Below are 26,778 nucleotides of genomic sequence, written 5' to 3' on the forward strand. Positions count from 1 at the left end.
CCTAAGATCAGGAAAAAGACAAGAATGCCCACTCTGACCACTTTTACTTGACAGTACTAGAAGTCCCACCCGCAGCAATCAGACAACAAAAGAAATAAAAGGCATATAAATTGGTAAGGAAGAAGTAAAACTTTCACTATTGGCAGATGATCTGATGCTATATATAGAAAACCCTAAAGACTCTACCAAAAATCTACTAGAACTGACAAATAAATTCAGTAGTATTGTGGGATAAAAACCAATATACAGAAATCAGTTGCATTCTATACACTAAAATTAAGGAGAAGAGAGGCGCCTGGGTGGCTTAGTTGGGTGAGCGTCCGACTTCAGCTCAGGTCATGATCTCACGGTTAATGAGTTCGAGCCCCACATCGGGCCCTGGTGCTGACAGCTCAGAGCCTGGAGCCTGCTTCAGATTCTGTGTCCCCCTTTCTCACCGCCCCACCCCTGCTGTGCTCTGTATCACTCTGTCTTTCAAAAATGAATAAACATTTAAAAAAAATTTAAAATAAAGGAGAAGAAAAAGAAACTAATAAAACAATAGCATTTACAATTACACCACAAATAATAAAATACATAGGAATAAACTTAACCAAGGCAGTGAAAGACCTCTGAAAACTATAAAACACTGATAAAAGAAATTGAAGACATCACAGACTAATGGAAACATATTCCATACTTAATGGGTTAGAAACTAATATTGTTAAAATAGCATACTACCCAAAGCAATCTACAGATTCAATGCAATCCCTATCAAAATACAAACATCATTATTCACAGAAGTAGAACAAACAATCCTAAAATTTGTATGGAACCACAAAATACCCCAAATAGACAAAACAATCATGAAAAAGAATAACAAAATTGGAGGTATCACAATCCCAGATTTCAAGATATACTACAAAGTTGTAATAATCAAAACAGTATGGTACTGACACAAAAATGGACACATAGATCAATGGAACAGAATAGAAAACCCTGGGGGATGGGGAAACAACAGCCTATATGGCCAATAATCTTCAACAGAGAAGGCAAGAATATGCAATGGGAAAAACAGTTTTTTCAACAAATGGTGCTGGGAAAACTGGACAGTTAAATGCAAAAGAATGAAACTAGACCAGTTTCTTACATCACACACAAAAATAAACTTAATGTGAATTAAGAACTTAAATGTGATACTTGAAACCATAAAACATTAAAGACAGTGCAGGCATTAATCTCTCTGACATCAGCCAGAGCAACATTTTTGTAGATATGTCTCCTGAGGCAAGGGAAACAAAAACAAAAATGAACTATTGGGACTACATCAAAATAAAAACTTCTTCACAGCAAAGGGAACAATCAACAAAACTCAATGCAAAGCCACTAAATGGGAGAAGATATTTGCAAATGACACATCCAATAAAGGGTTAGTATCCAATATATAAGTAAGAATTTATACAACTTAACACTAAAAAACCCACAAACAATCCAAGTTAAAAATATGCAGAAGACACAGAAGACATACAGATAGCTGACAGACACAAGAAAAGATGCTCAACATTAAATAATAGTCAGGGAAATGAAGGTCAAAACTGCAATGAGATATTACTTCACACCTGTAAGAATGGCTAAGACCCATAATACAAGAAACAAGCGTTGGAGTGGATATGGTGAACTGCACTGTTGGTGGGAATGCAAACCGGTGCAGCCACAATGGAAAACAGAATGGAGGTCCCTCAAAAACTTAAAAATAGAATTACCATATGATCCAATAATTCCTACTGGGTATTCAGCCAAAGAATATTAAACTAACAAATCAAAAAGGAACACAGGAAATAACAGATGTTAACAAGGATGCAGAGAAAGGGGTACATCTTTGAACTGTTGGTGTGAATTAAAACTGGTGGAGCCACTCTGGAGAATAATATGGAAGTTCTTCAAAAAATAAAAAAGTAGAATTACTCTATGGCCCAGCAATTTCACTATTAGGTATCTATCCAAAGGATACAAAAATGCTGATTCAAAGGGGCACATGCACTCCAATGTTTATATCAGCACTATCAACAATAGCCAAAGTATGGGAAGAGCCCAAATGTCCATTGACTGATGAATGAATAAAGAAGAATGTGGTATATATCTACAACGGAATATTACTCAGCAATCAAAAAAAATGAAATCTTGCCATTTGTAACTACATGGATGGAACTAGAGTGTAGTATGCTAAGTCAAATATGTCAGTCAGAGAAAGGGAAATATCATATGATTTCACTCATATGAGGAATTTAAGAAACAAAACAGATTAACATAGGGGAAGGGAAGGCAAAATAAGATAAAAACAGAGAGGGAGGCAAACCACAAGAGACTCCTAAATACAAAGAGCAAACAGGATTGCTGGAGGGGAGGTGGCAGGGGGATAGGCTAAAAGGGTAATGGGCATTAAGGAGAATACTTGTTGGGATGAGCACTGGGCATTGAATGGAAGGGATGAATCACTGGGTTCTACTCCTGAAACTGACACTACATTGTATGCTAACTAACTTGAATATAAACAAACAAACAAACAAACAAACAAAATATATAACAAAAATGTGGGAAATGCAGCTTTTATAGTATTAATGCATATATTTGAAAAGACTCTGAAATCAATGAACTAAACTTCCCTCTAAACAAACTAGAATAAAGAGCAAATTGAAACTAAAGCAAATAGAAAATAAAATCACTAAAAACAAAAATCAATGACATTATAAACAAAATAAAAAATTAATAAAATGGATACCTTATAGTGAAATTGATCAAGTAAAGATAAGATATGTATTAGGGGCTTGGGAAATGGAGGGAGGACATTACAATGACAGACATTAAAATGATAATTATATATTAAAAAATTTATAGCTATAAATTAGGTAAAAATAAATGAAATGGGAAAATTTCTTTAAAAACCTCAAACCAAGCCTACCAAATAAAAATATATGCAGAATAATCTTACATCTATTAGTGATACTGATTTGTATTTAATAACATCCCCACCTTCCAAAACAAGCAAAAAATCCAAGCTAAGTGACTTCACTGATAAATTAAATCATACATTTAACAAAGAAAGAAGACCAGTTAAACCCATTCAAGAAAATAGTTGAGAAGGAAATAATTCCTAACTCATTTTATAAGGCCAAAATCATTTTGATTCTAAAATGAGAAAAAGGCATTTAAAAAAAAGATGTATAGACATTTATAATTGACAAAATTCTCAAGAAAATATAAGCAAATATAATCTAGCAACATATATAAACAAAATACAGCACCGGAAAGTGATGTTCATTTCAATCATAAAGGCTGGATCAATAATACCAAAAGTCAATCAAAATACCAACAGATAAAGAAAAAAATCATAATTTCACTAGATTTAAAAAATCATGAATTTTGTCACTATTTATCATTCATGACCAAAAGCCTAAGCAAACTAAGAATGGCCATGAATTTCCTTGGAGCGATAAAGAGCTTCTGAAAAAAACTATACAGCTAACATATTTTAATGTTATATACTGAATACCTTTTCCCTAATTTCAGGATTAAGAGTATCCACTCTAACCACCACTCTTATTCAACATGATACAGGAAATTCTAGGCAGTGCAATAAGGCAGGTAAATAAACAAATCAAAGGCATACCATTTGGAAAAGAAGTAATAAAACTGTATTTATTCACAGACAACACAATAGTCTATGTGGAAAACTATAAAGATTATTAAAATATAAAGAAAATAGTTTTGTTTCATAATTATTTGTGGACTAACTTCTGTGTTTCGGACTGTGTTCATGTGGTCCCTCTAGCTGTTTCCCTATAGCAGTTAATCTTTATACTCCTCGAAATTAGATCCTAAAAGAAAGAATAGATAGAATAAACAAATTTTCAAGAAGTTAAAAGTAATTTTTTTCAGGAAAATAAGCTGGAGAATATGTATAGGGAAGGTAGAGAGTTGGAGGGCAAAGTGAATTTTCAATGTGGTGGTTAAGGAAGTTCTCACAGAAAGGCTAACATCTGAACATGGAAATGAAATAGGGGAGGAAGCCAACCATGTGAATATTTAAAGGAGTTTCCTATATAGTGGGACCAGAACTTGTAAACGTACTGAGGTGAGAATAAGTCTTACATACAGACTAGTGGGAAGGCCCAAATCCTATTTCTTTTTCTTCTCAGTAAAGTCACTGCCCTCAGCATTCCACTCCATCATCAAGGAGGATCCAGAGGGACTCCAAATAATGAATAACAAATATGGCTCAAAAGAGAGAGGAAGAGAACACACCACAGAATGAAAACCAGAGGAAAAGACAGAAGTCTGCACTCTTTAGAGCAAGACCAACTTTAGCCTTTGTCTTGCTTTGTCTCAAAAATGCCTGCAGCCAGGCATACATCTCTTAGGGATTGAAGGACTATTTGCTGAGGGAAATTAAAAGTCTCACAGCAATATCTTCAAAAAACTAACATTTAGAGTCCATAATAAAAAGCTAGATTATTACTATCTTCTATTACAGTGTAGTTCACATGTCAATTTTCTCTACTCAGACATGCAGACCTGTCAATGCATCATTAATGTCTCACTGTTGATGATGAATGGACCACGAATAAATGCAAACCATTAAAAAAGAAGTCTCCAACAGAAAACATAATCATGGAAAAGAGGGGAGGGGTTCTAGCCCATATGAAACAAACTTCATGCATAAGGAATATATGTACAATGTACATCCAGGGAAAAGTGAGGCAAATACTGCATTTTTAAAGTAATGACAGGAATACATAAAAAAAATGAACAATCACTAAAAAATAATGAGGTCTTGGAAGTTAAAACTTTAATAGCATACAAAATTATTCAACAGTAGGATCAGACAATAATGTATAAAAAATCAAAAAGAACAAACAAAAAATAGAACAAAATGGAAAAAAGACAAGCTAAAATAATTTACAGAATCAATTCAGAAGCTCTCATTTGACAGTTTAACAAAGTAAGAACAAATAATAAATAAACACGTAAATTGTTATAAAAGATAATATTTTAAAATTGCCACGTGAAGAAGTCTCCTCAGAGAAAAGTCTATCCTACTGTGTACCCAAATGCCCAACACAATGCATGAAATGATACATAATACATATACTATCTAAGGCACCTAATTATGAAGCCTAGAACATAGGAATATGAGGAACACCAGAGAGAAGTCATATTGCAAATCAGGAAACAAATGCAAATTATATCAGATTTCTCTTTCACAATAGGACTAAAATTTCTGAAGGAAAATAATTTTGTTTAAAATTATTTACCCAAAAAAGTATCAGTCAAGTTTAAGAGTAAGAAAAGAAGATATTTTCGGCAATACAAACATTCACAATACATATTTATTTTCCATTCTCCCTTCGATATGAAGCTACTATAAAATGTAAAGTCCAGGGAACAGGAAATGCTGACAAGAGACAAAGGATGATATAGAATTAGGTAAGAAAAATATTAGAATGATAACTGTGCCATCAGCTATGAGAATAGCCAGGAAGCTTCCCTTCAGGAAGAAGGGAGCTTCTGAGAGGAAGAAAAACCTTTGATTATCTAATATGTTCAGACACTTTAAAAATACATTGGTAGGTATCTACTATATCTAATGGAGCATATGGAAGCAATTAAATTAAGGTACAAAGAAAGCCAAACAATTCAAAACACAAGGCAATCGCAAATGCCAGAAAAATCAGTAAGTTTTATATCAAAAAAACCCTAAGTGTGCTTTAATATTGTTGCAGAAATAAATAATGTAAGCGTATAGTCAATATAAAAAAAAAACACAAAGTTGTTGTTTTAAACAAAAAATACTCAGATAACTATACATAGCAATATGCAGGGAGTTGAAGTTGAGGGAGCGGTGGTATAATAAAAATTCACCTTCCTTAACAGGAACTTATAACTAATTTAAACTGTTAATCAAATTACTAATATGGCACACTCTTGGTAAATATTGGTAATTTTTTTATGAATTTCTTGCAACTCTTTCACACAATTGAAAGTACTATATATAATAAAATAATTTACTGCATTATTCTGAAAGCAACTCATAGCAATAAAATAATATTTTAAATGAAAACTTTAAAACTGAAAATTTAAAGCTTGTGACTGTCAAAAGACACAGGGAGGAGGCAGGAAAGGACAGGCATAAAATGCTTTTAAATATAAATATGATTGCATGCAAATAAGGTTGAGCGTTATCTTTATTCCCTGCCATAAACATTTCAATTTCTATTTCTGTAAGTATTCATTCATTTCCACATATTTTGGGGATAAATATTTTGAGTAAGTAAGGAAATAGAAATTTCTTCCTCTAAAGCTTCCTTGCAATTTTCTCACATTATTGCCACAATCTTATGCTAAATTATCCAGCATTTGTACCCTCAAAACACTTTCAAAAATTTCCCCAATCTACAGTTGGCTAGTTTTCTTTAAGAATGACACTATTGACCTTGAAGAAATCTTAGTGTTTTAGAATAAACTGTGTGTATTTCCTCTAAGTGGTAGGAGTCTAGTTTGGTAAGCAAATAAACTACAACAATGAGAAAAAGCACATGATAGATAATCATTACTTACTTGCTAAATGAATAAATGAACGAATTTTCCATCAACAATTAAGAAAAACTCCAAGTGTGTATTACATTGTATTCAAATATCCATTTCCAGCATCTTCCTTTGGAAGCCTGGCAATCAGCTCAGCAAGTTATTTTAATCATGGGAGGTGGAGGACTGGGGGGAGACAATTGCCAAACCTAGTACAGAGGACCCACAAGTGAGTTATCTGGTTGTCATTGCTGAATAAAGAATTTATGTCGATAAAAAAATTTTGTCAATTTTTTTATAAAGGCAAGTTGTTTTGGAAGAAAATATAAAGTCAAATCTGACATCTACTGCTATGTGACATTTGGGTTATTTTATAATAATCATTTTCTGATTATAACACCTTACTTATTACAAAAACATTTACCTTACCTTACTATCTATTACTCTACAAAGAATACCAATAAGTAGAAATTCCCCCATGGAACTGTTTTAAGTCTTCTTGTCATCCTTCTCCATAAATTTAATCTGAACCATCTCACCAGATCTGAATTCACTTTCACCTCTGTTTGGCATGATTGTCAAATCTGTGTTTCTAGCTTTGATTTATGTGTTTTCGGTCCTGAATTTTCAGTGCCTGTTTCTGGGTAGCTCCAGATATCCTATGACTTCCTACAAAATATGATGTATCTTTCCTCTCAAACTTCCTTAGTTTCATACTTTCCTTATTTCTGCTCATGATACCCAGATCTACCGAGTCACCCGGACTCAAAACCTGTGTGTCTGCCTTGCTTGTTGTCAATACAGTGTATTGCCAATAGTATTTTATCTTTCCTTCACAATATTTTCACACATTACCACATAGCTGTTTCCATTCCTTCTCTCATAGTTTACACTTTTATAACCTTTCATCTTGTTTCTAACAATTGTCTTCTGGCAAGTCTCTAATGACTTCATTGTTATCTGATCAAAAATCACCAATGCTTCTTCAGCATTTCAAAAAGAAATGCAGTTTCCTTCCTTGTAATTCAAAATTCTCCAAGGTTTTGCCTCAAAGGATTTCCAATCTCATTCTCAGGTGTCCACCTGCTAGTATCCTACTTCCTTGTTAAATTCTTTAAATACTTGTGCCTTCTGGCCTCACTTCTGCCACACAGTCAGGCTGATGCTTCTGTTTGGCATTCTCTTTCACCCTTAGTTCCACCTAAACAACAAATCCAATCCATTTTCTCAGGCTCATTCAAATGTCAGTTATATCAATGTTTTCTAGGTTACACTACTAAGAAATAGTTTTATATACATTTCAGTCCTCACAATAAATTTCATTTCCCTAATTGCCAGGCTTTTTATCCTTTTTAATCTCCAAAGGCTAGGATTTATACTGGATTTCTTATGTGTTATTTATCATATCGAAAACACCTGCCACATATGTGATACTGTTTTAGGTATTAAGAATACAGAGTTAAGTAAGACCAGGCCCCAATATCATAAGGCCTTCATTCCTTTAATAGGAGAAACAGATATTCACCAAGAATGTGAATACAAATTAGATAATTTAGGAGAGTGGGCAGTGTACTGAAGAAAATAATGCAGATGAACATAATAGTATGTGTAGATAATTGTTATGAAAAAATTTGACTTAAAACACTTAATACGATAGTATGGCAGGATAGAGAAGGGGAAAGAAACAAATAAGGATGCATAAATTGTACTTCTATCAAACTGTATGGGATAGTTCATTCATTTATTAAAAATGTGTAGTGTGCAGCTAGAATGTGCCTGAACTATTATAATCACTGGTAAATAAAACATGGTACAAACTTGAGTAGCTCACACGGTGGGGAGACTTAAGATCACATAAGGCTTCATGAAAATTTCTGTAAAGGCATAAAATGACTATGAATGAAGACCTATTGTGCATAAGGAAGCAAGCAGCAATTAGTGAGTTTTGAAAAATCTGACGAACAAAGTGTTTGTCATGCTAGACCTTAAACAACTTAATGCTTAGTACTCTACCTTCCTTTCTGATTTATAGACATTCCCTCACTTCAACAATTTCATACTCATGGAAATTTTAATGTATTTTTTTTTCCTTTTTCACTGCTTTCCTGGCCACATGGTTGGTCTCCAGACACACTTGTGACCCACACTACACTTACGTCACAACTGCTTAGTTCCAGGATGGACATCTAGCCAAATCTGACCCTCTTTAGTAAGAATACTAAATTTGAGATTAAAGATAATAATACTGTGTTTCCTTCAATGACAAGGCCGACAAGTATTCATCAAAAGGCTTCTGAGAGCTTTATTTACAAATGCAAACAGGCTGTCATTCTGAAAGAATGAAAGGCACGTGAAGAGAGAAACAGATATTCGATAGGGAAAGAACCAGGTTTTTCAAAGATTCTGCTCATCCCTAACATTTAGTTTAATTCCTAAACTTCCATTGGTTTGATTTTTTGAACTTACATTTTTCTTCTCTGGTTCTCATTAGGATTGTGTTGTTTAAAGCCAAAACACGTCCACATTGATGAAAAGGGAAAGGGGTCATTCCAGGGAAAATAAGCTTTGACTTTATGGTTTGCCTATTACTCCTTCAACATTTTGTTTCATCGAAACTCATCCTGCTTTTCTTTTTATTCTTCTCAGAGACATTTTTCCCAAATCACCATTTCCACAGGAAAAGTCTTAGCGTTAAATTTATTTCTTAGGAAAAAAAAGAAATGCTGGATTTCAACAAGAAAAGCAACACCAAGCCCTACAAAACAATTTTACGACATTGATTGGAAAGGAAAGGAAAATAAAGTACTGGCAAGAATGGTCAATTATATAGACATCAGTCTTGTACAAAGGTGGGTGTGGTAGGTTAGGATGAGAAAACACGTTTCATTTACATCACAGTTAATATGAAGTGATAATATTAATCTTTGTAACCAATTGTAACTTACAGAACTTGAAAATCAAGGATCAGTTTACATGTGATGAGAGTAAAAGACAACACTATTTTATGTTTTGATTTTTTGTTTTTTACTAGACACAAAGAACAGTCATGACTCACCCAGAATGAGTACAGTATTATTCTCAGTTGAATTCAAATTCAAATTGAGTGCACTACCATTACGCCAATATTCCCTCATTTTAATTTTATTGGTTTCTGACTGCATGAAAAATGTTATCTATTTTGTCTTGAACAATGGATTTTAAATACAAAAATTATTTAAAAAAACAAACCAAAAAAAGTAGACGGAAGCTGCTGGGAGGTAGTGCAAAGGCATTACATTCATGCATCACAAAGAAAGTATGTGGTTTAAAAAAAATAACTGAATACAACATGCACTGTTTAGAGCTGCATGATATTCCATATTAGACTACAAATCCATGCTACAGGGAAAGCCTTGTTTTAGCCAACGGGACAGAAATTTGAAAATTAAAGCACTGATGGCAGGAAAAGAATTATAAGCAAATAGATTAGAAGACATTTGAAGTATTTATAATTGCATTGAATATTTAGAAATTTTATTTACATAACTTGTACTGATACCTATGCACTTTCTTTGTATTTTTGCACTAAGATTTTTGAAGAGGGAGCTTTAATACGTAAATATTATAAAATCTAATAAACTAAAACTGTCATGATTTAATATTGCTACCTTTAGATAATGTAATTATTCCATGACACATTAAACAGATGAAAAAAAGGGGCTCCTGGGTGGCTCTGTCAATTAAGTGTCTGACCCTTGATTTTGGCTCAGGTCATGATCTCACAGTTCTTGAGTTTGAGCTCCACAGCAGGCTCTGTGCTGACAGTGTGGAGCCTGCTTGGGGTTCTCTCTCTCTCCCTCTTTCTCTCTTTCTCTCTCTGCCCCTCCCCCACTCATCATCATCATCATCATCTCTCTCTCTCAAAATAAATAAACATTAAAAAAAACAAATGAGAAAGTAATTGCCTATAGAACATGAATTGTTCAAAAGTCTTTGTCACTGAGACATTTTCATAGTTGTCTACAATGAATACAGAAACAAATATAATAATTTTGAAAATCTCGAATACAAAGAAATACAACTAAAGTCTGCAGTCAGTAATTAGTAATAAAAGATAAGTGAGAAATACTTAAAGGAGTTTAGACACACAGAGGAAATGTTTCAGAATGGACAGATGACACAAAAAGTGTGAAATCCAAAGTAAGCACCCTTCATCTTAGCAATACCGGGGGAAATCAGAACACAGTGCCACCAAGTATATCTCTCAATAATTTATGTCAGGTATGTTTCAGATGTCCAAATGACCAGAATGGTGGTATAATGTGTTTATTGTGCTGCCGGTTGTATTGATTCCACAACCTGTTTCCCATCAATACACTACACCTGGAGGATTATTTGGTTTGGGGAAAGCCTTTTTTTTCCCCCTGTTGATGCTTAAATTTTTTTTTAAGATGAAGCAGACACATAGTTATGAGAAAATCAGTAGAAATAATTATGAGATAAAGATAACATATGGACTCAAATTCACAGAATTACTCAGTTTACACCTTTCAACAAAGAAGTTGGGGAGGGCTTAATTATACATGAAAGTTATATACTAATCTCAGACTACTTTATGAGCGTAAGATCAAATAGACCTCAAAACAGAGGATAGATGTAGATATAGATAGATAGATCTTCGCGCAGGTTTTCTTTGTTATAAATATTAAAGCTCAGATATCCTAGAATATATTCTCGAAAATGACAAAACGATGATGCACCTGGGTGGTTCAGTCGATTGAGTGTCCGAATTTGGCTCAGGTCACGATCTCACAGTTGGTGAGTTCGAGTCCCACATTGGGCTCTGTGCTGACAACTCAGAGCCTGCAGCCTACTTTGGATTCTGTGTGTGTCTCTCTTTCTGCCCCTCCCCCTCATGTTCTCTCTCTCTCTCTGTCTCTCTCTCAAAAGTAAATAAACACTAATTTTTTTTTAATGACAAAATGAAAAATATCAGGTTTCTATGAAACTTGATCACTGTTTAGGTGGTCTAAATTACTACCCTGCATCCCAAATGCACTCGTGCATGAATTAATTATTCCATTCAACCAGTAATCATTCTAAAATGAAACTGGAATAAAAGAAAACAAAGCAGTTAAAACACAAGGTCTCATTAAAAAAATGTTCTTAAATATTTATTTATTTTGAGAGAGAGAGACAGAGAGAGTGAGCCAAGGAGGGGCAGAAAGAGGAGAGAGAATCCCAAGCAGGCTCCACACCATCAGTGCAGAGCCAGCTGCAGGGCTCAAACTCACAACCATGATGAGATCAGGACCTGAGCCAAAACCAAAAGTTGGACACTTAGCTGACTGAGCCACCCAGGCACCCCGCAATGTCTCATTTAAAGTAGAACAACAAAAAAGAAATGAAGTTGTGTGAGTAGTCTAATATTAAACAAAATTTTTAAAACAGTATTTAGGGGCCACCTGGGTGGCTCAGTTGGTTGAGTGTCGAACTCTTGATTTTGGCTCAGATCATGATCTCAGGGTCCAGCTGAGCTTGGAGCCTGCTTAAGATTCTCTCTCTCTCCTTCTGTCCCTCTCTTCCATTCATGTGCTCTCTCTCTAAAAATAAAAAGAATAATAAAATCTAAACATTTAAACAAATAAAATAGTTTTAATAAAATGTTCTTTCTGGCAGTTTTTATTAACTTTTTGACCCATTTGCAAATTGTTGTTTGTTTATTCATTTTTCTATAGTGGCATTTAAAAAGTTCATCATAGGGCACCTGAGTGGCTCAGTTGGTTAAGCATCCAGTTCTTGGTTTCAGCTCAGGTCATGATCTCATGGTTTGTGAGTTCCAGTCCCGCACCGGGCTCTATGCTGACAACACAGTCTGCTTGGGATTCTCTCTCTCCCTCTCTCTCTTCCCCTCCCCTGTTCACTCTCTCTGTCCCTCTCTCAAAATAAATCAATAAACTTAAAAAATTAAAAAAAAAAAGAAAGTCCAATATAAGTTGCTTATGGTTTATGCTCACATGTAAAACAGAAGTGCAATAAAGTTGACAGTCAGAAATGAAAAAAAAAAAAAAAGAAAAAAAGAAAAAGAAATGTAGAGAAGGAGTAGAAAGGCTGATTGTCCTATGAGTTTGAAGAGCAGTTACAGTGGAATAAATGAGTGAGGTGGCTGGAAATAATTTAAGGTGAAGTCAGGCAGTAAAGTGGCTGAATTTATGACTACATAACAATGCAATTCTGGGTGTTGGTGAAGTCCCCAGTGATGTTATGGGGATGAGTGGTAGATACCTCAGTGGTAAAGGTCACTGGAAACTTACAAAGATAGAATGCTAAAGGAAAAAAAAAATGACAGTAATAGAAATATGATAAATCTAATTTTTTCATTTTACAATTCTAGCATATATTTCAGTAAAATTTCATCCCCAGACTCTTTAAATAGTCAACGTCTGCTATATGCCAGGAATTGAGCTAAGTTCTTTACACACATCACTTCGTCTAATCCTCAAAAATATCACATATAAAGACATATCACTGTTACCTTCGGCTTATGGATGAGAAAACTGTGGATCTGAAAATGTGAGTAATTCTGTCCAAGTTGCACAGATGTAAGTGATGAAACAGAGTTCAAAGCCAGACAATCAGATTCCAGGCACTATATTGTTAAGCATGATTGCATTATACTAGTATATAAAAATAAAATCAGAAGGAAGGGCTTTTATTGAATATCAACAGCAGAAATACCAATTGTATTTAAGTACAAAAGGAATATTTTCCTGGAGTGTTTATTCAATTTTGGCCATTGCAGATCCATTAGCAAACCTAATTATATCTAAGAACATTTTCTAAAGAAAATGCACATACATATATGTTTAAAAACTGGTTTGTATAGTCCCTTTGAAAGACTACAAAATGACAAATATGAAACATTCATTAAAATGATAGGCACATAGAAAAGATACACAATTTAAAACATTTGGGCAAAATACTTTATACTTCATGAAACGTGGGGAGATTTTATCTACGAAACTGGTTACATTTTCTGTAGTCACTTTGGGCTTTAAGGATTTTAAAATATAGTTGTGATCAGAATTAATGAACTCCAGTTGACAGAGTCATCCATTGCATTATGATATTCTTTTATGTGAGACATGAAAATTCTAAACATCCTGTACTCTACTAAGGTTCTGTCTGGCAGGGGATTACCATTGAGACACCTTTATGAGTTGTTTGAAAATTTCTTTGCAAAGGTCAGCTCCCCACAGGATTGATATTGGTAATTGGCTCAAAAGCAAACCACTTCTCCAAAATGTGCCACTTTCTGTCTGATTAGAACTTAGAGGCCAAAACAAAAGAAGGTTTTAAGTGATCTTTGTTTCTAAAACAGACTTGTTCAGAGTCAGTTTCAAGGGCACATGAATCCATATTCCTCAGCATATTGTTCTGAAAATTCTGTGGCGAGGCAGAGTTCTTACCTTGTGAGAATTATAGATTTCTTTTTAAGTTAAAATTGGCATTTTTAGAGCTTATCATTTGCTTCCCTCTGGCAGCTGCCATATTGCTATGAACATTACTGTGTCTGCCATCATTTGTGACATACTCTGTAGGAGGCCTGTCAGGAAATTTTGGTCTCAGACTCTACCGTAATGCAGGTTTAACAATCAGAAGAATCCTACACTTTAATAAAACATTAAACGCATTCTTGGCAGCATGAGGATGGAAGCAAGACAGTGGTAAACTCTGAGCTGTGTGTGGCATTCTAAGAGAATCAAAATGAGAGCACTTCCCTGATTTTATAGTTCCAGACATGGTCAAATCATTCTGGACCTGGCTTGTGAAAATATATATTTACTATATGACCAAAATGGTAAAAGTATTTAAAATAAGCCATACATGAAAATTATAAGAATAGTTCAATTCTACTGTCATTGTTTCCAGAAGAATCACAGAAAGGAAATAATGTCAATATGTTTCTTCTTCCTCCTTTGTATCCCATAAATTATATGATATTTCATGCCAATTAGTACATTCTTACCTTATCTTCAAACGGTTACTGGGGAAACCATACGAAGAAAAGAAGATAGACTGAAAAATAAGAGTGAAGAAACCAAGCCTGAATCAGAAGGATATAAATTGACCACTCGTGCACTATTGCTATTAGTTGTGTAGAACAGAACCCAGAGACCATGAAAACTACAACTAAACTAGTTTTTAAAACTTAAACTGATCAAATGTGTTTATTCAGTTTTAAGCAAATGATGGGAATAAAACAACAATATAGCCCAAGTGCCTCCCTTAGACATTTACAAATTCCTAGTATACCAATCAGGCTGTATGGAACGACCATCTGGGATTATAATTTGAAGTGATTATTGTACTTCAGAGTGACTATAATTATCAAAAATCTAATCATTGATACTGACCCTATATTATGCCAGAAGTTGGTTACATGGTCTCATAGAAAAGGGTTATCCAATTTCCACAGATTTCCATGTGCTCATTCATGTATTTTTAAGACAGGTACTCTGAACTGAAAATATGAATTCTTTGGCTCTTATGTGGGTTATGGTATAAACATTGCCTGTATTGGTTTAGCCCATTAACTTCTGTTGTTCTATCTCTATTTTTAGCCTTTGATTATAATTTTTCTGACCAGGGAGCTCTCTTCTGTGTAGAAAAGATACTGATCTCATCATTCATATCATAGTCTCCTGGATGTTTTTTTTTTCCCTCGGTACAAATGACTAGATTATAATTCTGTCTGGATTATAATACCACTCTATGTGAAAATAGATAATATGATTCTTCTTCCTGAGAATCATTTGTAATTTCCACTTTTGGGGAAACAAAGAAAAGAAGAAAAATGTTCTCGTGTTTAGAAGCATAAAGTCAAATTCTTGCAATATGGTTAATTCAATAAAGTATTCTCCATTGTTGACAGGTGCATTGTCAGACAGACAGTCCATTAGGTCCGTCAGTACGTTATCTTTTCTTCATGACTCTCAGCTTTTGTGAACTAAACTAAGTCAATCTGGCCACTTACAATATTGATTTGGGGACATATTCATAGGCTTCAGAAATTAGACATGAGGGCTCTAATTCGCCTCCCCCACAATCTCTCTAAGTGGAGTACCAGATGAGAGCAAACCTCAGAATAAATTCTGCACCAGCAAGCAGGCAAAAACTGCCACACAATGTATTCTTGTGAGCTCAGCAAAGTGGCAGGCACTCCTAAGCACATGATTCAAGGCATAGGCCAAGGGTATTTTAGTAGCAAAAGCCAGCTAACTTTTAGTTGAAATCTCATTACAGAATTATCCATTAGAGGCCAAAAACAAAAAAAAAAAACAAAAACAAAAACAAAGAAAAAAAAAAGCAAAGGCTAAAGATTGTTATATTTTTGTTTATATGAGGGCAAATGTTCTTGAGCAATTTTTAGAGCCAATTCATATATGGAGAACAGCAAAGTTGAAGTATTTCTAACACTAATTTTTTAAAAAATCTTTATTTATTTTTAAGAGAGAGACAAAGACAGAGCGTGAGCAGGGGAGAGGAAGAAAGAGAGGGAGATTCAGAATCTGAAGCAGGCTCCAGGCTCTGAGCTGTCAACACAGAACCCTATGCAGGGCTCCAATTCAGTGAGATCATTACCTGAGCCGAAGTCAGGCACTTAACCGACAGAGCCACCCGGGCACCCCTCTAATACTTCTTATGCTGATACAGTCTTGCTGTCAACCCAGCAATCATGATAATAATGTTGACTATCATTTTGCTTGAGAAAAGATTAAGTTGTAAGATTTGCCTAAATTTTCATCTCTTCAGGCTTTTTGTGCACAACATCCACTAAGAAGTTGCAATCCAATAAAATTATGGTTCAGATCCAGGGAGGTAGGGGAAAAGCTTAAAAAATAAAAAAATAAAATTAAATTAAATTAAATTAAGTTAAATTAAAAAACACTCTGTGTTAGCACTGCCCAATATCCGAGTGTCAGTCTTCTGAAGCCACAAGAGAGGAAAATAGTTATAATCTTGCTAGCTGGTTACCTGTGTTTTGTTTCACATCAGTGGGTTGGCAAACTAGGAAAGGCATATCTTACAAGACAGTTACTTTTACCAGTCTTAGTGAAGTGGCAGATTACTGAGGGATGAGCTAAACTTGATGCTCATGGAAGCAGCTTAGGAGACAGTGGAACCCTCGGGATCAGCTGCATCTAGCTAGATAGGAAGACAGTGATTCCTAGAGCAAGCACGAAGTTGTTGATACCATTGCTAACTCCACAGAGCTAGCTAGCTTCATCAATGTCAGCCCTTAGGCAGAAAATTGTGAACTGATTTGAAACTTTAATATCCTTATTTAGCATGTCAGAGAAGAACACAGTGAATTTTTGATAAACCAATTACCACCCTCTAGCACAGGAAGATGTGTGGATACAGTAAAGTATTTTTCTTGCTTTTAGGGATAAATTCTGGGTTAGTGCTCCCGCAGCCAATCCTAGGAGACTAAAAGAGTTCTCTGATAAGGGTCCCCCATCTGCTCTTGCATCAGCCTGGCAAGGAACAGTCTAGTGGAAAGTCTATGCCATCATCCTCTTCATGCTGCCGTGACAACTTTATGGCTTTCATTCTTTCTGTTTTGCTTTTTGCTTCACTGGAAGGGGAAAAAAAAGTTTATAAAAGGATTGATGGAAAGAGGGCAAATTTTCTTCTTCCACAGATCATTCTCTCAAAGCTGTGGGACTTGCTTCAGCTTTTTTCCTTTTTGATAAATAAGGATCTTCAATCTTAGGCACTAGGACCTTGGATGCTGTTCGGCAAAACCTTCCACTTCCCTCTCTTAGGATCTTTTTGGCTGTCCCCGGTGATTCTCCCCTTCCTAAATTCATTTCCTATCCCATTTCCCTGCTTTGTTCTAGGCTGCTGCTACTACCCCAGTCTTAGCTTCCTAAAGTATTAATTAAAACAAAGCAAAAGAGAAGAGGTAAGGCGGTCTTTTCCGCAGTCCTGACTCTGCTTCTCTTCTATCATCCCCTCTCCCTCACTCTCACTCTCACTAACCTTCTTCCAGAAAGGAGCGGAAACTAAATAAAGGCATGCATTCTGAATCTCAATTGTTTAAGTAACAAGTAACAATTCTTAGAGTGTGTGTTTCTGGGTGTCTTAAATTGCCTCCCTGACATAGGTAGATTAAAGCCAGCACTTTACATTCACATTGGACTCTATACTGAAGCATTTCAGACTAAACTAGAGCAATATAACAATGTCATTACATGTCATTTTCAATTTTAAATACATAAATTATACACTAATATTGTATAATAATTTCTTGAAATTCATTTTAAATGCTTTATGAGTTGGTTCAGATTTTTTAGAATGGAGATTGCTAGCTGTGAATTCATACCACTCGCTCTTCTAGTTTAAGATTGCCCAAATATACAAGACAGTATGGCAATATGAAAATCACCAAAATAGATTATACTTGGTTATTTACTTTTATTACTTATATAGTTGTGATTAGCTGTTAATTCAGAAAGATAAATCGATCCACTTGTATTACACATTTACTCTGTAATCTAAAATACTCTCCATCTTTCCCATACTTTAACTCATTTAAAACATACAGTAAATCTTGCAGATCTATAATACACATTTCAAATAACAGCAAACTGATACTTATTAAGGATATATTTTTAGAGACATTGTGAGATTTTAACAAGATTAAAAATAATGCAAAAATGAGGCTAAGAAGCTTATCCAAACCAAATTGTAAGCAGTTGTGACTAAATCAAATTCTATCCTTGGCAACTTACTCCAAAGCCTATATATAGGATCCTTATTCTACCTTGGTCTTTCTATTTTGCAAAATAAAATATAAGGAGTAGAAAACTAATATGCCTAAGGCAAAACCACTTCTTCAGTGGTAGAGAGGGTATATAAAACTGATTCCATATTTAGTGGTTTTCCACCTGTTTTAATACATTCCAGAATACTCCAAGTCAAACTAATAAAAATATTTATGCTCTTGTTTGTGAGCCTGAAATTATATTAAATATTTTGCTGTGATTAGCACAGCTCATTTCAGGATACTACTTCCATATACTTCAAAAGTACCATGTCAATTCTGCATATAACTTTAAAGGTTATTAATCGATGGGCTTATCCCATAAATAAATAATCCAGTAAAATTTAGTAAAAATGAATTGACAACAAATTTTTCTATAGGGTCTTATAAAATGGAGCCATAACTATATAAAAATAGTTATTAATCAAGGTTTTCAATAGTTTTAGGACAGAGAAAAGGTAAGTAATTAATCTTCTATCTGTTGGTACATAATTTCCCATGGGTCTCTTTTGTTTCTGTATATCTGGCCAGTGGAGGCACTGACAGCCATTGTTTGGGCTTTTCTTTTATGGTTGTTTATATAATCCCACTTTGGAGTAGATGGCAAGGTTGTTGACTGTGCAGAATACTAAACATGATGACATCTCCTGGATGTCTCTCCTGGAGCCAAGATTAGGCAGTTTTTCTTCAAATCCATTTTAAGATTTGGGTTTCCTAAGGTCAGGGTTATTCGGGTATGATGTAAACCTACTGTATGCACAACATCCACCTGGGCCCCTTCAAGTCATACATGGGACTTGGAGGTCAAGGGGAACAAATGCAAACATAAAACTCAGGATGCTCATTGTGCCATTAGTAATAAACTCTCTTTGTCTCTGACCCAGGAGTCTTTGACCTCTGCCAGCATCCGTGAAACTGTAGAAGGCTAATTTGTGAGCTTGCAAGTAACTTACAATTACAATTACCTTCAGTTATTGACATTGTCATGACTAAATCTCTATTTTTGCCTTTTAATATAAAGCAGAGCTATATTATATGTAACACACAAAAAAGTATTAATCTCCCAAAGAGAAGAACAGAACATAAAATGATACAAGCATTTGATACACCCTTTCTAAAAACATTTTTAGATTTTTTTAACTAAGATTACCTTAAGTCCATAGCTCATAAACAAAAAGTCACACTTTGACTTGTTTTTGAATGGTTTAAAATTATGAAGGTGAAAAAAAAAATTATCCCACTTCTGTTGGGTATATCCAGGAGTGGAATTCTGGGTAATAGGACATTCGTATGTTTAGCGATGGTAGATATTGCCAACCATTTTTCCTGGGTGGTTTGGTAAAATTACACTCCCAACAGCAATGTCTGAGAATTTACTTATGATACCTTAGAGGTGAAAACAACCCAAATATATTTTGAATTAGAGGAAAGCAGAGGGAGACCATCCTTCCATTATAAATGAATCAGTATCCCCCAGAGTATAAGAAACATTACAAATCTTAACTTGTAATCAGAAATCATGTCATCATATCTAATTCCAAATATTTACATTGTCACAAATAGGCATAAATGTGAAGAATTTCATACTTAAGCAATGCTGCATGACTTTTTAAAAATATGCATTTGTTTAAAAAATGTTAAAAAATAATAAAAAATAAAAAATAAACTGTTACAGAGCTTAATTTTTAACAAATACCACCACTCTTCAACACAGGTGCAATTAAAATACATAGTTGCCAGTCTTCAAAGATGCCACAGAAATTCATCCTCTCTTAGAGTCCATGAATGGATTTGATTAATAAAAGCAATGAAAGTAATGTTCTGGAACTCCCAAGTCCAGGCCTCAAAAGGACTGGCAGCTTCTACTTCCTGTAATCTCTCAAAAACTAGTCTCCATGTTCTGAGTAGCCCAAGCCAAATGAAGAGGCCACATGGAGCATAACCAAAGCACTATTTTCAACAGCTCTAGATGGGCTTCAAGCCAACAGCCATAGGAGCCATATGAGTGAACATTTTGGATGGCCTAGTCCTGTTGATCTTCCAGATAGATACAGCTCAGCTCAACTGACATCACTTCCATCACAAAATTACATGGGCCAAATCCGATCACCCTACAAAGCCATGAGGGATAAAAAGGTGGTTCTTGTATTCAGCTATTAAGTTTTGAGGTGGTTTGTTATTCAGCAGGGTAAACAAAATAACATATGTATATGTGTTTCTCAAACTAGAGAAATAAGGGAATTGATACCATTATATGTATGTACATATACATACGAATTTTGGATTAACATTTTTTTTAATGTTCATTTTTAGGTATCTCCCTGGCAACATAGTTAAGGAACACTGACAAATGTCCATGGGAAAGCAGTATGATTACTCCCAGAATGATAGAAGTGATTTTCAGGCCAGTAACCCCCACTTTCAATTGCCATGTAATACCATGCTATATGCATGCATTGAAATTGATCTCTGTGTACTCAGGTGTTTCTCAGATTTTAAATAAAATCAGAACTTGAACTATGTCAGACCTGCTGGTGATTAAGCTGCATAAGGCAGTAGAGGTATTACGTTTTGAGACATTAAGGGATACTTCCTTCACTGGAATTCTATGCTTCTTTACTTCTGTCCATTATTGGGCAGTTTGAACCATAGTGTTCATTTCTCCTGGGGAAACAGAAGAGGAAAATTCTTGACCTTTGATATTCAAACCCAATGTGAACACATAAAGTGAAACATTGAGAACATGATTTGATATATAAAAAGAAGAGAGAGGACAAAGAAAGAAGGAAAGGGAATGGAATAGGATGGAAGAAAGAGAAAGAGAAAAGAATGTGAGGGGAAAAGAATGGAAGGGAAAAGGAGGAAGGGAAGGGAGGGGGAGGAAAAGAGAAGGAAAGAAGAAGAAACTGAATTGAAAAGTTAGATAAGAGTACATGTATCAGATGTGAGGGTCTACTTCCTATGAACTTCAGGCTCTATCAAGCCAAATACAGAGTGGGGTAAAGGATAAATTTGTGGGTCAAGGATGAGAGAAGATTTGTACTCTTAATCTGCAGAGAAGAACCCAGGTTGTTGATGAGGTTCCAGAGATTTCTGTTACTGAACCAGTCAGGAGCAGCAGAAAATAAATGGAGGCAGGTGAGTCAAATACATACTTAGAATGCAGTGGTTCCCAACTGGGGTGACTGCCAATGACTGGAGACTTTCTAATTGTAATGACCCATAGTAGTAATGGTGGATGGGATGGGAAGATTCTAGTGGGTACAGGCCAGGGATACTGTCTCCTTACAGGACAAAAGACCACAAAGAATTATCTAGCCAAAGTGTCAATAGGGCAAGGTTGAGAAATCTTGTCATAGAAGTCATTCAAATTCCAATGTGCTGCAAATAGCCATGGAATGTATAATACTGTGGGCAAGATTAACATGAAGGTAATGAAGAGCTTTATACAACTTCACTCTTTCCTTCAGCTCCCAAGTAGATTGGGAACACTATATTTTTCTTTTGTTATCTAAGAAGGTAGGACAACAAAGAGAGAGAATCCTGAAAAGATCTTGCATTTTTCAACAGAGGAGAATATGGCACTTGAGAAATACTGTGTAAAGCAGCACTTAGAACTGGGTGAAATGATATTCAATGATGGACACCATAAAAGATCCAATGGTAGGAATTCCCAACCCCTCCCCAGTGACTGCTACATTATGTGAGGCTCTCATTATGGTCTAAAAGAAAAGGAGAGTGGGGAGAAATTCTTGCCTGAACTCAAGTTTTCATGACCAACAAAATGAGGGCTTCATCATGAAATTTTAGAAATTTTAGTTCAAGTTTACAAAACTGAAGTTAAATGTCTAGCACTTGGGAATTTGTAGAATGAGTATCATATCTGTTTCTAAACTATCATATTTAGAGTTCAAATGAATGTTATCAGCTACACTGAGTCATCAACCTGTGCTGTATCTTTCATCGTCTTGACAACAGATTGAGAAATATTGATAGACAAATATTAAGATTAAAAAAAGATAGATCTGGGGCACTGTTGAATATGAAAAACACTCCATGTTTAAGAAGACCTGATCTATGATAATAAAAACAGAGTGTTGGTAGTGTTAATTAATGCCATGCAAGATTTCATTAAAACTGTACATAATTTTTCTTTTTCTTTAATCTACAAACATTATCCGGGGCGCCTGGGTGGCGCAGTCGGTTAAGCGTCCGACTTCAGCCAGGTCACGATCTCGCGGTCCGTGAGTTCGAGACCCGCGTCGGGCTCTGGGCTGATGGCTCAGAGCCTGGAGCCTGTTTCCGATTCTGTGCCTCCCTCTCTCTCTGCCCCTCCCCCGTTCATGCTCTGTCTCTCTCTGTCCCAAAAATAAATAAACGTTGAAAAAAAAATTAAAAAAAAAATCTACAAACATTTTCTATCTACTTGTCTTTTGCCATTGATTATTTCTTTGGTATCATGTTATATGTGAAATGAAAAAGAAAGGGTATGAATGAAATTGCTTTCAACTCGCTGGAATATATTTACTAAGTGCTCATTCATTTTTAATGGAGAGGATGGGCAAAGATAATGTGAGGACAAGGACCAGAGTGTGAAGTTAGAGTTTCTAGGTGGACTAGGAAGGAAATAAAGTCAGTAGAGAGTGGCAGACTTTTGGAAAAGAGAAGAACTCAAACCAGCAGTTTAGAAAAATGTAAAAGTGAGAGAGGTGGAGGGATGGGAGACTGTGGCCTGAGATTCTCAGAGCTCAAAATTTGTGGATATAGATGCTTTTAGTGATGATAAAGTTTAGAGCATGGCTGTGGGGTGGGAGGGGCAGCTACTGAAATAAAGCCAAGGGAAAATATATAAGAGAAAAGAAGACCAAGGAAAGTCAATTGATGAAAATGTCCGTGTATTCTAGAAAATTACAGTTAATTGTGGCTGCATTATTTTATATCTATTAAAGAAAGATGTACAATACAAATTTCTTTTAAAACTTTCTACCAGGAAAATTTTTTTTTCTCAGTTGAATTCTTTGAAATTAGGAAATCTGCATCATCTAAACATTGTGGGTTTTTTTTTCTTTTTTACTACTGTAATAATAATAATACAAATCCTAAAAAGTAAATGAGTAAGAAAGAGGAAAAGGAAGAGGGGGAGGAAAGCAGAGAAAGGGAGAGAGGAAAAGAGAGAGAGAGAGAGAGAAAGAGGGAGAATGAGGGGTGGGGAAGGGAGATAGAAATGGTAATATCCCTTCTCAGGAGCTCACAGCAGACTGAGATAATGAGTCATGATAATCCTTCCCTCTGAGGCTGGGCACAGCTGAGGTTCTTCTCAAGTTGGTACTCTGGAAAATCATTACCAATTTACTGAATGTGGCAAGTGAAATAAAATGTATTTTCTATTGTCAGCACAGAGCATGAAGCAGGGCTCAAACTCATGAACTGTGAGATCATGATCTGAGCCAAAACCAAGAGTCAGACACTGAACTGAATGAGCTGCTCAAGTGCCCCTGAATTTTCTTACTTTTTGAGAAATAATTACCAAACAAAAACTGATACCTAGCTGTAATTATTGGAACATCAATTCACATTTTTGTCCTCATAGGTTATCAACATATACAAAGTCTTTCATATATTAAAAACACATAAGTCAAAATTCACTGTGCAATATGCTTGAGATACACAGAATAATATGATTGTTCTGGTTATTGAGGAATTTAAACACTAGTGTAAACAAGAGGTGGTAAAAAAGAAAGGGAAAGAGAAGGAAGAAATATGGAAAAGGTGAAGTGGCTACAGGAGGCAGAGGAAGAGAAGAGGAGACTATGCTTGAGCTGAACTAGGTTTGGGCCAGTTGGACAATGCAGCAATGACAGAGGAAGGAGAAGCAGGGAGGCGAGGAGATGGGGGAGAGAAGGAAATAACTGAAGACAAGAGGAAAATACTGCAATTTCAGCAAGATCTGGCAGTTTTCTTACTGGCACGTCTCTATTCCTAGATTAGTACCTGGCACATAGTAGGTGCTCAATAGTATTTCTGACTGAAATTATACCTTCTCATATTCTCTTCTGAAGTAATTTCCAAGGTGAAAGGGAAACAAGAATTTAAAGATGTCTTTTCTTTGTTACCGTAGTTTTACACAATGAATTTAACACTATTTATTACACTGAGAAATATTTCAGTAGGTATGAATTTTAAGTTGTTAGTTATGCATAACTTTCATTACCATTTCATAACATTGTCAAGCAGTTGGAGAAGGAATTTACTTTGCTTGAGGCCTGGCTTAGTTCTGTCTGTGTATTCTGCTACTGGGTAGTCAAGCATATTTTTTTTTAAGCTATTTCATAGTGTTCTTCAGAATTGAGCAATACCCTAGGGAGCTGTCAAAGCATTGCCTGAGGTGATTTCATATGTTTGTGCTTATAATTGTGAAAATGTAACTGCAGTTGCACAGCATGAATTTGTACCGGGACAGGTCTGCATAGTTTTACATCTGCTGCAACAGTACTCTGCCATCCAGGAGCAAGAGAAGAGGGAGTGGGTATGTGAGTCATTGCAGCTGGGTGATTATTGCAATGGGCAAAATGGAGAGCCACTTGGGAGCAAGAGAGTAGTACTAAGGACAACACTGAAATAGCAATCTAGGCAAACACCAAGGAGAAGGCAGATGGAAATGAAATGTCATAGGTAGTTGAGTGGATTGAGCAGTGTATCACCCAGCTGCCCCATTTAGTGGCTGACAGCTCTCAGCTGAGCACCTCTAGAGGCATAACTCTCAGGCTGAGAGAACCCAATCGTCTAGTCATGCCCCTTTCTCCAGGGAAGTCCATATCCAAAGACTGGTACTAGAAAACTAGGATTGTTCTTGGAAACAAATATGGATGTGGTAGGACAGTGGTGGACTTGCCTCAAGGTAGGTCAATCTAAACACCCCAACTTCCCATGGACCAACTAAGCCCTCTGTGACCATATCAGTTCACCTCCTCCCTCTGCCCAATCCTACTTCTTTACTCATCCACTATGTATTGGGGTAAAGATAATCCCCAATACTACTGCCTATGGTAGTCTTGCATGCGTGTCTCTATTGCAAAGTCTGTTTCCAGGGAACCTGAACTAATACACTCAGTGCCAAGAATTATCTGATGAATCAGTCTCTAAGAATATTTGGAGACTGGCAGACAATAAGGACCTCATCACTGGTAGTAGGTAGAGCCCTAATAACACCTGGCATGCTGTACCAGTACAGTTGTTAAAACATTTATTGGTGGAAAATTGATTATAAGACATCAGGGCAATGCACTGTACTGGTGGATGCAATATCTCAGGCCTTCAAGAGGTTTAGGACATTCTAATTATAAGGACTATGGAATCAGACAGCTATGTCGAGTGCCATTGATGCTTTGGAGGAAGAAAATGAAAGGCTGAGGGTGATTAATCATCAATTACAGATGCTTTAGCAATACTGGCTAAAAGTCAAAGTGACTCTTTGGCAGCATAAAAAGAGATACTTATCTCCCACATTTAGAGGAAGATCATAGGAATAGCAGAGCTCCAGGAAAAAAAAGATGAATTCTCAACCCTAGCCAGAGTGTTTCACCAAGGTCATGGTTCTGATTGAGAAGTGGGACACTGAGACTGAGGGTGTGAACACCTGACTTAGTATTCTTGGAAATCTTGAAACTTTGCATCTCCCTAAACCTATTAGGTATGCAAAAGTAAGTCACTCTTTTCTCTTAGAGGCCAGAATTCCTGCCTCAATTAGAGATAATGTAAAGACAATAGGATCTAACCTCACTTCCTCTTCTGATCTCTATTTGACTGCTAACTTTGGGCACATTACAACATAATTCAATTAAGGAAGTGCCAAGCGTTCTGAGGGAAAAAAGGGTCTATATCCCAAAGGAGCTGCAGAACCTAGTCCACACATACTGGAAGGAGCTCTGAAAGTCTATATAATATTAGATCCCAATGCAGCTGTAGTAAGGTGGGTGGAAAATAGGGGTAGAAAATGAAAAGCTTATTGATTTGAGAGTGTTCTTCCAATATAAGGATTTATACCCAGGATTTAATATCTTGGGGAGCTAATACTGCTAAACTACCTGTTATAATCTTGGAGAAAGCAATGTACCATATTAAGTATAGCAGATATATCACTGGCTACTTTGGTAGACAATAGAAAAGGGGTCAGAAAGGCTAATAAAAGTAAGAATGGATGCTCAAATCACTATACTTTGTGAGGCCAGAAAACCCAGCAACTGATTATGCTTCCAGAGGAGCCTAGATGACATCCCATTTCATAAAGTGATAAAACATATGCTAGTGGGAGTTGCATTGTGGGTACCTTAGTGAAGATCAAGAATGGTTGTACTCTTGTAGGTCAGGCTAACGGTAGGGGAAACTGTAACAGAACCGAGTTTGTT

The 26,778-nt window shown here is 35.7% G+C and overlaps 1 long non-coding RNA gene across 1 annotated transcript; it reads left to right on the plus strand.

Annotated features, from left to right (window-relative positions):
• On the plus strand, positions 1-26,486 carry LOC121032238 (uncharacterized). Its single transcript, XR_005791171.1, has 3 exons — positions 1-221; positions 12,873-12,888; positions 26,475-26,486. It is a non-coding gene; the product is annotated as an uncharacterized LOC121032238 (long non-coding RNA).
• Positions 26,487-26,778: the final 292 nt, after the last annotated feature.

This window comes from Herpailurus yagouaroundi, unplaced genomic scaffold (assembly GCF_014898765.1).
Source record: "Herpailurus yagouaroundi ecotype Mexico unplaced genomic scaffold, PumYag 28, whole genome shotgun sequence".
Classification (NCBI taxonomy): Eukaryota; Metazoa; Chordata; class Mammalia; order Carnivora; family Felidae; genus Herpailurus; species Herpailurus yagouaroundi.